The sequence below is a fragment of the Lynx rufus genome, unplaced genomic scaffold (assembly GCF_022079265.1).
Source record: "Lynx rufus isolate CCGP_SWC_20201006 ecotype Redwood Valley unplaced genomic scaffold, mLynRuf1.p SCAF_12, whole genome shotgun sequence".
Taxonomy (NCBI): Eukaryota; Metazoa; Chordata; class Mammalia; order Carnivora; family Felidae; genus Lynx; species Lynx rufus.
This window is the reverse complement of record NW_025814826.1, coordinates 45,444,569-45,455,641: the sequence shown is the minus strand read 5'-3', so window position 1 is coordinate 45,455,641 and position 11,073 is coordinate 45,444,569.

Genomic DNA, 11,073 nt, shown 5'->3' with positions numbered 1-11,073 from the left:
AAAACTAAAAAATAAGTATGAGGAAATGGTTTGTGACATAGAGACATACGGGGTAGAACTTCACATTGAGTTTCATAGGCACCAAGGTGAAGAAATATCTCCAAGGATAAGAAAATTGTGAAGGGCACATTTCAGGTTGGGGAGAGGGAAGAAGACAGGTAATCAATTTTTAAGAGAAAAAAAAATTAAAGAAGTACCCTAAAGTTTGAGTTTAGAAGTCCAGTAGAGTGTCCACTGTGTGACAGAGGCCTAAAGTTTAAGTTTAATGTGACAGGTGACTATATCCACTGAGGGTACCTTATATTTGCTGCTAAAAATATATATATATTTTTTTCAATACATTTCCAAGAAAGATTCTCTTATATAGATGCTACTTCTATGCTTTATTCTGAATTTCATGGTCTGCTAAAGCAGAGTTAAGAATAAACTAATTTTTAATAAGTTATAATTTTTCATAGATCATCATTATTTCCTTAGTAAATGAGATACTTATTTAAAGTAAAATTTTAATGATTTCCAAGTTCAAGATGACAATAAATATTATTAATTTTCCCTTACTATTTGATATTAATTTTCTGAAAAATTATGAAGCAGGAAGTTAAAAGCTTATCTTTAAAAAATAGGATTAATAAGGCTAAGATCATGGAAAAATATGTGATACTTTTCCGAATCATTAATCACAATAAATAATAAAAGTAGATTATTAAAGAGATCAACTAAATTTCGCACTTTTGAGGTTAATAACAGTGAGTTTGGTGCACACTGAATCATATAGGTTATTGCTGCTTGGTTATCTGTGACCTCCAAATTGCACATTTCCTATAGTTTAACCTGATTTCCTAGTGATTAGCCAATTTTTTTTTTAACAAAGCTACTCCAATTTTAAAATATGTTGGTGAATTTTTTCTGGTTTTTAGTAGATAATTTTCACTGTAAGAGACTGAGTGCTAGTGATTAAGAGCATGAACTCAGAACCTAGATTGCCTGTGTTAAACCCTGGCTCCAATACCCACACATGCTGGTTTTCAACAGGTCACTTGACTTCTCTGTGTCTTAATTGTTTATTTTGTAAAATGGCTATAAAACTAGTATCTAATTCATAGGATTATTTGTGAGGAATAACTATGTAATCACATCCAAAGTGTATAGAGCAATGCCTGGCATATACTAAGTCCTCAGCGACTATGAGACGTTGTTTATTACTATTATTATTCTCTTATATTCTATTCATATATTCAACACTCTAAACCTAAGGAATCCATTATTAGGTCCTATTGACTGAATCTTGTTCTTGGATGTTCTTCCCAGGATAATAAGATAAAAACAACATCAGGGTCACCTGGGTGGCTCAGTTGGTTAAGCGCCCAACTCTTGATTTTGGCTAAGGTCACAATCTCACGGTTCAGTTCGTGAGATCAAGCCCTGCATCCGGCTCTGCATTGACAGTGTGGAGCCTGCTTTCGATTCCCTCTCTCCCACACTCTCTCTGCCCCTCCCCCGTTCACCCTCTCTCTCTCAAACTAAATAAACATTTTAAAAAATCAGTCACTTGTATTTACTCTATTAAATGTTACTGAATTGGGATTTTCCCATCGCTTTCTTCAAAGGAAAGCATTAAATAACCTCATTCCACCCACGATGACAGAATGCCAAAGCTCATACCATCTGTCCTTCATAAACTGCCGCAGTTCCCAACCACTTTCAACACTAGACAATGCTCATAATAGCCAGGTGAACTTCATTGTTTTGTCATTTCTTTCCCCTTATGATACACTGGAAAAGAGAATTATATTTCCTTCTGCTTTCTGGGCTCCTTCCCCTTTCTTTTCACCTTTCCAAGTCCTACTTTTCTTAATGACCCTGACCAAGAAGTCGCTTGCAACTCACATACAATGGCACACTTGCAATAAAGTTTTACGGAAGTAAATTAGCATGTGCTAGCACTTCATGTGAGGGAAACTACAGTTTGTACTTGGGAAAGGGTTATGTATTTTTTTATCCGGTTTCTTTTTTTAAAGTTTTAAATAATGGGGGCGCCTGGGTGGCTCAGTCGGTTGGGTGTTCGACTTCAGCTCAGGTCATGATCTTGCAGTCTGTGAGTTCGAGTCCCGCGCCGGGCTCTGTGCTGACAGTTCAGAGCCTGGAGCCTGCTTTGGATTCTGTGTCTCCCTCTCTCTCTGCCCCTCCCCACTCATACTCTGTCTCTCTGTCTCTCTGTCAAAAATAAATAAACATTAAAAAAATTTTTTTTAAGTTTTAAATAATGGAAACTTCTGAAGTTCATAATAGTCCTTCAATCTAATGTGCTCAATTAAGGCTTTAAAAAAAACAGGTGAACTTTGTTCTATGTAAGACTTCAACTGATGAAATGAGACCCACCCACATTATGGAGGGCAATCTGCTTTACTCAAAGGTCACATATTTTAATATAAATCTCATTTAATGTAAATCTCAAAAACACTCTTACAAAACTTTCAGAATAATGTTTGCTCAAACAGTTGGGCCCCATGGCCCCTCCAAGTTGATACATAACATTAATCGTCATATTCACCCAAAAATATAATCTTACGTGTTGAAGACCACCTGATCACCTGGTCAGTTCCTCTCAGAGTGACTTTTGCCATGGTTAATTCACTCTTTCTAGGGTTGTGAACCTACCTTACCTGACGAGAAACTTACATTTATAGGCACAGTCAACATGAATTTAGTTCTTTGAATTAGGTTCACATTAAACAAGTTCACAGATTGTATAAATACACTTATGTTTGTGTACACAAAATTCCAACATGTTCCTTGACAATGAAAAAAAATATGAAGCCAAGGAAAATGAGTGAGTCTACAAATATTTATTGAAGGCTGCTATGTTCCCGACACTATATGGAAGTTGAGAAATATAACAATGAACACCACAAGCTTGACTCCTGCCAAGAGGAGCTTGTGGTCTAACTGACCTGACTACTGTATTGATCCCGTATGCATCACACTAGTTTTCTATCAATATGCAACAAGTTACCACAAACTTAGTGGCTCAAGAATAATGAGTATTTACTAGCTGTTATTTTGGGGGGTCAGAAATATGGCCTGGTATAGCTGGATTCTCTGCTCAGAGTATCAGGAGGCTCAAATCAGATGTCAATCAAGCTGAGTTATTTTCTGTAGGCCCTGGGGGAAATTTTGCTTCCAAACTCATTCTTGCTGGCAGAATTTAGTTTCTTCAAGTTATAGGAATGAGGTTCCTGCCTTCTTGTTACTCTCAGACAGGGAGGACTCTCACCTCCTAGAGAGCTCTCACCAGGAACAGTTGTATCTTAAAAGTATGGCATATTGTCGCTGTTTCTCTCATTCTATCTCTCTCTTTCTCCCCCTGTTGTTGTTGTTGCTGAGAATGCTTCTTGAAGCATAGCACTTCTACACTATTGACATTTTGGACCAGATAATTCTTTGTTATGGGGGGGGGGGCTGTCCACCGCATTGTGGGATACTTAGCAGCATTTCTGACTTCTCACTAGATATCGATAACAGCCCCTTTGCTTCATTAGTGACAACCAAAACTGTCTCCTGCCATTGTCAAAGGTCTCTTGGAAAACAGACAGCCCCCACTGAGAACCACTGCTTCAGGGAAAGCCGATGTTCAGATGACTGCTAAACAAAGAGAGTTACATGAACTCAAGAAGTTTCTCTTACCCAAGGAAGCCTTAATTTTTCTCACTCTATACTACAGGGATAGTCTTGGCAGGGAAACGATAATCCTCATGTCCTCTTAACCGACAGCGGTTTCTTCCCCCAGACACCAGCCCATGATGCTTCTTGTCCTTTCTGATCACTGTCTATCTCCCAATCCATCCTATCCTATTTCTGCTTATTAAATGAAGCCACGTCCTGCTTCTCTGGGATTGTTTCATGATCATCTTGACTGAAGTTTTAAATGTTTCCTACCTCTTCAATTGCACCGTAAAGACCCTCCCACTTGGTTTACTTTGCTTTGCTTTTACTTAACACAATCAGTCATTGTACATGAATTCAGTTTAATTCAAAGGGCAAACGTTTTCAAGTTCTTATAATATCAGACAGGGCAGGTTTCTGATATCTCATATGTAGCATCCATTTCTTTTTTCTATCTTTTTTACTTCCTTTTCCTATAATTTATATGTTTTTAAATGTATTTGTCTTTTCCTTGCACTAGACAACAGGCTATCTTATTTCATACTGAATGTATGTAGACCTCCACAGTGCCTAGTTTGTAGTAGTAATAGTCAATGAATATTTACTGAACGAAAAAAATATGCATGTATGTGTGTTTGTGTGTGTGTGTGTGTGTGTGTGTGTGAATACTCACATACGTGTGTATACGCAGATATTCAGAAAGCATTCTAAAGAGACCTGAACATTTCTTTTAGTACAGAATAGTCTGGCATCCGCTTCAAACCAAGTAAGAGAACTGAAAGTATACACTTAATATGTATTACTGTTGTTTGAGGGGAAAGGACGTCTGATGGAAGCCTTTATAGTTAATGTCATGGGTGAGAAATGCTGTAATTACTTTAATGTTTGAATTTATAGCAATGGATTTGTTTGAAACACTGGGTTAAATGAGGGCGGCAAGCAATGTCTATCCTAGTCTTTCTTTCCAGTACCTAGCAGGGATTTGTCCTTTTTAACTTTTCTGATGAAAATAAAATAAAATTTAGAAATACATATGGTAAAACCTTGGTTTTCGAGCATAACTCATTCTGGAAACAGGCTTGTAATCCAAAGCACTTGTATATCAAAGCAAATTTTTCCATAAGAAATAATGAAAACTTAGATGATTCATTCCACAACCCAAAAGTATTCGTATAAAAATGATTACAATCTGTAATATAATGCAAAATAATAAAGAAAATACAAAATATAATGAAAAATACACAAATTAACCTGCACTTACCTTTGAAAATCTTCGTGGCTGGTGTGAGGGAGACAAGGGAGAGGAGGATGCCATGTGTAGGATGACTTTCACTATCACTAACACAATCACTGCTCTTGGCTCGATGGAATCTTTTTCTGCGTGGGGGTCATAGCATACACTTGCCTGGATGTTGAGTAGAATACAGTATTAATAGAGTACATTTAATTAACAATAATTAAGCTCTTGTGGTATACTGTATTTAATGTAACTGGCAATAAGGCAGCAGAGGAAAGTGTCTATATCTGCAGGCAGCCTGACCTAGAAGGAAGGAAAGCATTCCTAAGCTTACTGTTGTCTGGAAAAGCAAAAGACTGTCCATGGGTGTTTTGAAGTGACAAAATACACTAGTGCCAGTTGTGGGCACCTTCCAACGTTCTGAAAAGTCACTGATTTCTGCCGAACACCACAGCCTAAGACCGAGCATCCAGGCATAGGAGACAATCACCCACAATCCCACAGTAAGAGAGGGAGAGAGAAAGAGAGAAGAACCATTGGCTCAGTTGTGATCATGCGATGTTCAGCGTCACATACTACTCATATTGCAAGACATCACTTGTTTATCAAGTTAAAATTTATTAGAAATATTTGCTCATCTTACGGAACGCTCACAGTACATGCTACTGTATTTTTAACAAGTGACCCTAATTGCTTGAATATCTTACCTGCAGCAGTTACTGAAGTATAATTGGTGCTCTAGGTGAATTGTAACAAACTCAGTTACTGTGATTAACAAGGACTATACATGATGCATTTTAGACCATAGTGTAAACCTGTAGAAATTGAAGCAAAACTTCTCATCATTTTTTCACTTGTCTCTCAAAAGTCAATCTTTCATCCAAAAGGTAGAACATGTGGTGCCAGTTGTGACCGTGAGACAAGTTACTCATCCTGTCCACACCACAGGGAGTTCATCTGTCACATAAATGATTGTAAGATCTAGTGAACAAGACTGTTGTGCCTCATACACAGAAAGTGATTAACGAGTCATAGCTTTTGCTCTCTGTAGGCAGGCACCTCTTTGTAATTCTTTTTTATTGTGATAAAGACAAAAAAAGAGGAGTTGCCACTTAAATTATGAGACAGTGCTCATCCCAACAAGTGCCCTCCTTAATGCCCATCACCTATTTAGCCCATCCTCCCACCCACCTCCCCTCCAGCAACCCTCAGTTTGTTCTTGATAGTTAAGAGAGTTTTATGGTTTGCCTCCCTCTCTTTTTTCCCCCTTCCCCTATGTTCATCTGTTTTGTATCTTAAATTCCACATATGAGTGAAATCATATGGTTTTTGTCTTTCTCTGACTGACTTATTTCACTTCAGCATAATAAACTCTAGCTCCATCCGTGTCGTTGCAAATGGTGGGATTCATTCTTTTGAATGGCTAATAGTTGACAAGCACTGGGTGCTGGATGTAAATAATAAATCACTAAATTCTGCTCCTGAAGCCAGTATTAAGTAACTAGAATTTAAATAAAAACTCGGAGCAGCAACAACAACAAAAGCCACAAACTACCAAAGCTCATTCAAAAAAAAAAAAAAAATCATGAGCCAATGCTATCTTTCTAGATAGACTGTGAGACACACCCTGATTTCTCAGATGTTAAAATATGAAAAAAGTGAGTTTTATAATCAAAAATCTGTGATGTTGCTTAGAAAGGATATTGTTCACACATTCATGCATTCATTATTGATTGAGCAAACTGTTCCTGAGCACGTACCGAAAAGGATCATGATAAAAGTTAGCTCTGCTTTATTTTAGATTATACAACTATCTACAAACTTTGGAAATAAAGGCAAAAATTCATAAAACGGTACTACTTTTATTGAACCATTTCTTTAAGATTTCACTTATTTTCTCTTTCTGTGAAGAAGTATCCGACTCAGGCTTTTGCTTAGATGTTTAGGACAGAAAGATGGTACAGAATTGATCCTGCACTGAAGGCATTCACAACCTAGGAGGAAGACAGGCAAGGAAACAAATAATGATGATACAGTGGACTTGACTCACTGTCAGGAAAGTGCAGAGAAGGGAGCAGCTTCCGTGCCTGCCCCAATGTACACATGAGCAAAGCAGCAAGGTGATTCCCCCATTTTCATAATACGATGATAAGAAGGAAATGAAGGAAAAAAACAGAACAATGTGTTTTGACCTACTTGAACTAATAAAATTTTAGGATGATGATGGACTAATTACCAGGTTTTCCCGATATTTATTTGTTGACCAGATTTAAAAAGCTATTTAAAAGCAGATATTAACTCAGCAGTACTGCTTTTACACCATTCAAATATTCCATGAGGCATTTTTTTTTCCAAGATCTTCCTAGTACTTTGACATCAGTGTCTTTGTCACTAGAGCTGCCTGTTGATGTATCACACTGTTTTTTTGCACACGTTGTCTTCATTCTGTCTAAATTGTTAGATGTATAGCACTTGTTTAATCTATGTATCACCACTGAAAGTTTTATCCAGTCTCAAGTGCCTATGTAAACATTGGAATCATTTTTAAAAAAATTTATCCTTTTGGGGGCACCTGGGTGGCTCAGTCGGTTAAGCATCCGACTCTTGATTTTGGTTCAGGTCATGATCTCAGGGTTTGTGGGATGAAACCCCACATCGGGCTCGAAGCTGACAGTGTGGAGCCCTTGGGAGTCCCTCTCTCTTTCTCTCTATCTGTCCCTGCCCTGCTCACTCTCTCACTCTCTCTCAAAAAAATAAATAAACATTTAAAAATTTATCCTTTTCAAGTATATTTGTGATTTCCATATTATAACCACTCCCTGTATTACATTTCTAAGAGCTACATAAAAGTGCTAAATGCCAGTGACCTACACTAAAATAAATATAATGAAATAAGTATAATGAAAGCTAGCCTTATGCAAAATGAACTTGTTATCTGCATTTGTTATCCACACCCATTACTTTTGTCTCTGTGCCCATTTCCCTCTCTATGGTATATTCATTTTATTCCATACTACTTACCCAGCACTCTCATACACTCCCTTCATCCTCCTGTATCAAAGACTTCTCTTGGAGAAAGCTAGGAAGCCTGTTATGGACATCTATGTAACCCAACAGCAACCATGAGTTAGGTCCTATTATCACTATTTTAGAGACAACAGAACTGCACCTTATAGAAGTTAGATAAGTTTTAGAGTTGGAATTTTAGAAGCAAGTTTATAGGAACACACATCCTTGCTTTGAAACATGACATTATATATGGGTCTAGATCTTTGCTGAGTTTGATGTGCAATATCAAGGAATTTACAATCCATCTGGGGAGGAAAGACTAACAGATGGGAAACAAACAGGGAAGAAGTCAAGGGTGTATGTCCTTCAACAGTAAGCTCATTTCGAGAATAAAGAGATCTTTGAGAGACTGAAGAGTCATGAAAGAAAGACCTTGAAAAATTACTAGAATGTAGATAGCCAATGAACAGAAATGGTGGCAAGCTGGTAGTGGGAAGTGAAAGAGGTACATGGAGATAGAAATTCTACATAGAAGTTCAGGGTCATAGAGTGACTAAGGTAGAAGTTCATAGGTAGACGTTCAGGACCATAGAGTGATTAAGACAAGAAGAGTTTCTAGTTATAGGAATTAAGATCGGATATGGGTCAGGAGTTTATATACGAAAGATTCCAATATCAGATAGAGATTGTACCAGATGTGCTAGTCCTTGTAAGTTACGGTATGCTGTAGGTTGTGGTATGAGGAAAAAGATACATAGCAGAAAACTCATCTGGCAGCCACATACAAAATGGACTAAGTTTGTGATGTGACAGAAGAGAATCCAACTAACAGGCTGTTACAGTAGTCCAGGTGTGGGATGATGACGGCCCGGACTTTTTTCCCCCTTATGTAAAACTCATGGCAACAGCCATGTCTATGAAGCCTTTCAGAGAATAATACAAAAACATGGCCTTGCCAACTTGGAGATTACCAGTTTAACTGGACAGAAGCCATGGACAAGTGAGTCACCAGAGACATTTTAAACAATGCATTCAGTCTCACTTTGTATTCAGCTGCAGTATACCTGGAAGGTAGGGTAAGGCTATTATCAAAAACGGTGCTGAATAATTCTGTGATGCCATAGCCCAGCCATTCTACCTATAAAACTACAGCCTATGACCCAACCACCAAATGGAATTATATGTTGAGAAAAAAGTAATTTACTGTTATACACTAACGTCAGTAGGTTCCACTAATTGAAAAAATGTTGAGCTTATCAAGATCTAGAGAAAACAACAGTTTCTGTGGTCACTCTCAAATTACAGGGAAAACCCCACAATTTGCTGTCACGGACAATGTCTTTAATTTAGGAAAATGGAAGAAAAGAAATTTAATGTTGTGAAGCATTCCAAATGTTTTTGGATTCACATTCTTTTTCTATTTGCTTTTTCAGAATGTTTCTGCGTGTGTGCTCTGTTTACTAATGTGGACAGTGTAATAAAGGCTTCCAGGATAGTGGTACTGCTCCCTATTTGTATTCCACAGGGTAGACAGAATCTACTTTAGAAGCCTATATGGATAAGCACCTGAATTTATTTAGATGCTCCTGGAATTTCAGAGAACCTAGTGCTTCTCTCTGCTTTATCGCTTTAGATCTTATAGAAGAGGCAGAATTTACACTTACCAGAAATAATTGACCAAGGAGGAAAAATAGTTTGGGAGTAATGCCTCCTGAACCATCGTCTCCCCAAATATGGGATGTGCACTCTGCTGGTAGGCTGACTATTCTGTGAGAAATGAGATGAAGCCATGTGTGACCTCTGAGGATAGCAATGGGGAGCTGGGGGAGGAGGTGGGGAACCTGAGGACTGTAGCCGCAGAACTTGTTCCATACAGACAAGTGCTGTCCAACAGAAGCGGAATGAGAGCCAGAATGTGAGCTGCCTATGTAATTTAAAATTTTCTTGTACCCACATTTAAAAAGTCAAAACAAACAGGCAAGATTTATTTTAATAGTATATTTCATTTGATATGATCTCTCCAAATTATTATGTCAACAAGTGATCAATATAAACATTATTTATGCATATCTTATGCCCTGTTTTATATGAAATCTGGTATCCATTTTACATCCTCAGCACATCTCGATTTGGACTAGCCACATTGGAATTACTTAATAACTACACGTGGCTACCCTGGTGTACCCTAACTTTTCACAAAACTGCTTAAACCAGAAAAGGTGTTCTCATTCGGAAATAAGAACGTACTATCACTGAGATAGGCTCATCAAAATTGAAGAAGCAGAAAGAGAAGGAAGTGAAGAAACTTTTACAATCATTTTAACCTAGAGTTTAAGTTTATTCTCATGAGCAAATTCGCTCCTTGTGTGCATTAGAGAGCTTGCAAATGAGGACACAATTGTCAGTGTGAATACTGATCTCTGATGAAGTGTTTACGGGCCTACAACAAAACAAGCAAAGACTACAGTGAGATTTCCATAAAGTCAAATTTATTTAATTTAGAACACTCCCTTTTTTGGGGTGTCAAAATGCCATTACCTTTATTAAATTAGTAGTAGTAAATGATTAATGGATATGTTTTTAATGTCTACTCTGGCAAAATAAATTTTGGCAAGTCTACTTTAAAAATGACTATTTGAAATATGAAAGTCAGGAAAATTAGTCTAGAGACAACTGTTAAAGGGACAGAGACCTATTTTGGGAATCAGGACCAGTGTTCAAGTTCCGTTTCTGCTAATGAAACCTTTATTTATTTTTTATTTATTTTTATTATTTCTTTTTTTTAGAGAGAGAGAGCATAAGCAGGGGAGAGGGGCGGGGGGGTGGAGAGAGAGAGAGAGAGAGAGAGAGAGAGAGAAAGAGAGAGAATCTTAAACAGACTCCATGCTCAGCTCAAGGTTGAGTCTTGATGTGGGGCTCAATCCCACAACCCCAGGATCATGACCTGAGCAAAATCAAGAGTCGGACACTCACGCACTGAGCCACCCAGGCGTCCTACTGCTAACAAACATTTTAAATGGCCTGAATCCACTCACTGAGCCTCTCTGGTGCTCACATATTCATCTGTAAAATGAGGGATTTGGATCAGATTACCACTTAGGTGGATTATACCTATGAAATTCTCTGTTTTTATGACTCAGCTAAGATCTTTTAGGAGGGCAGTG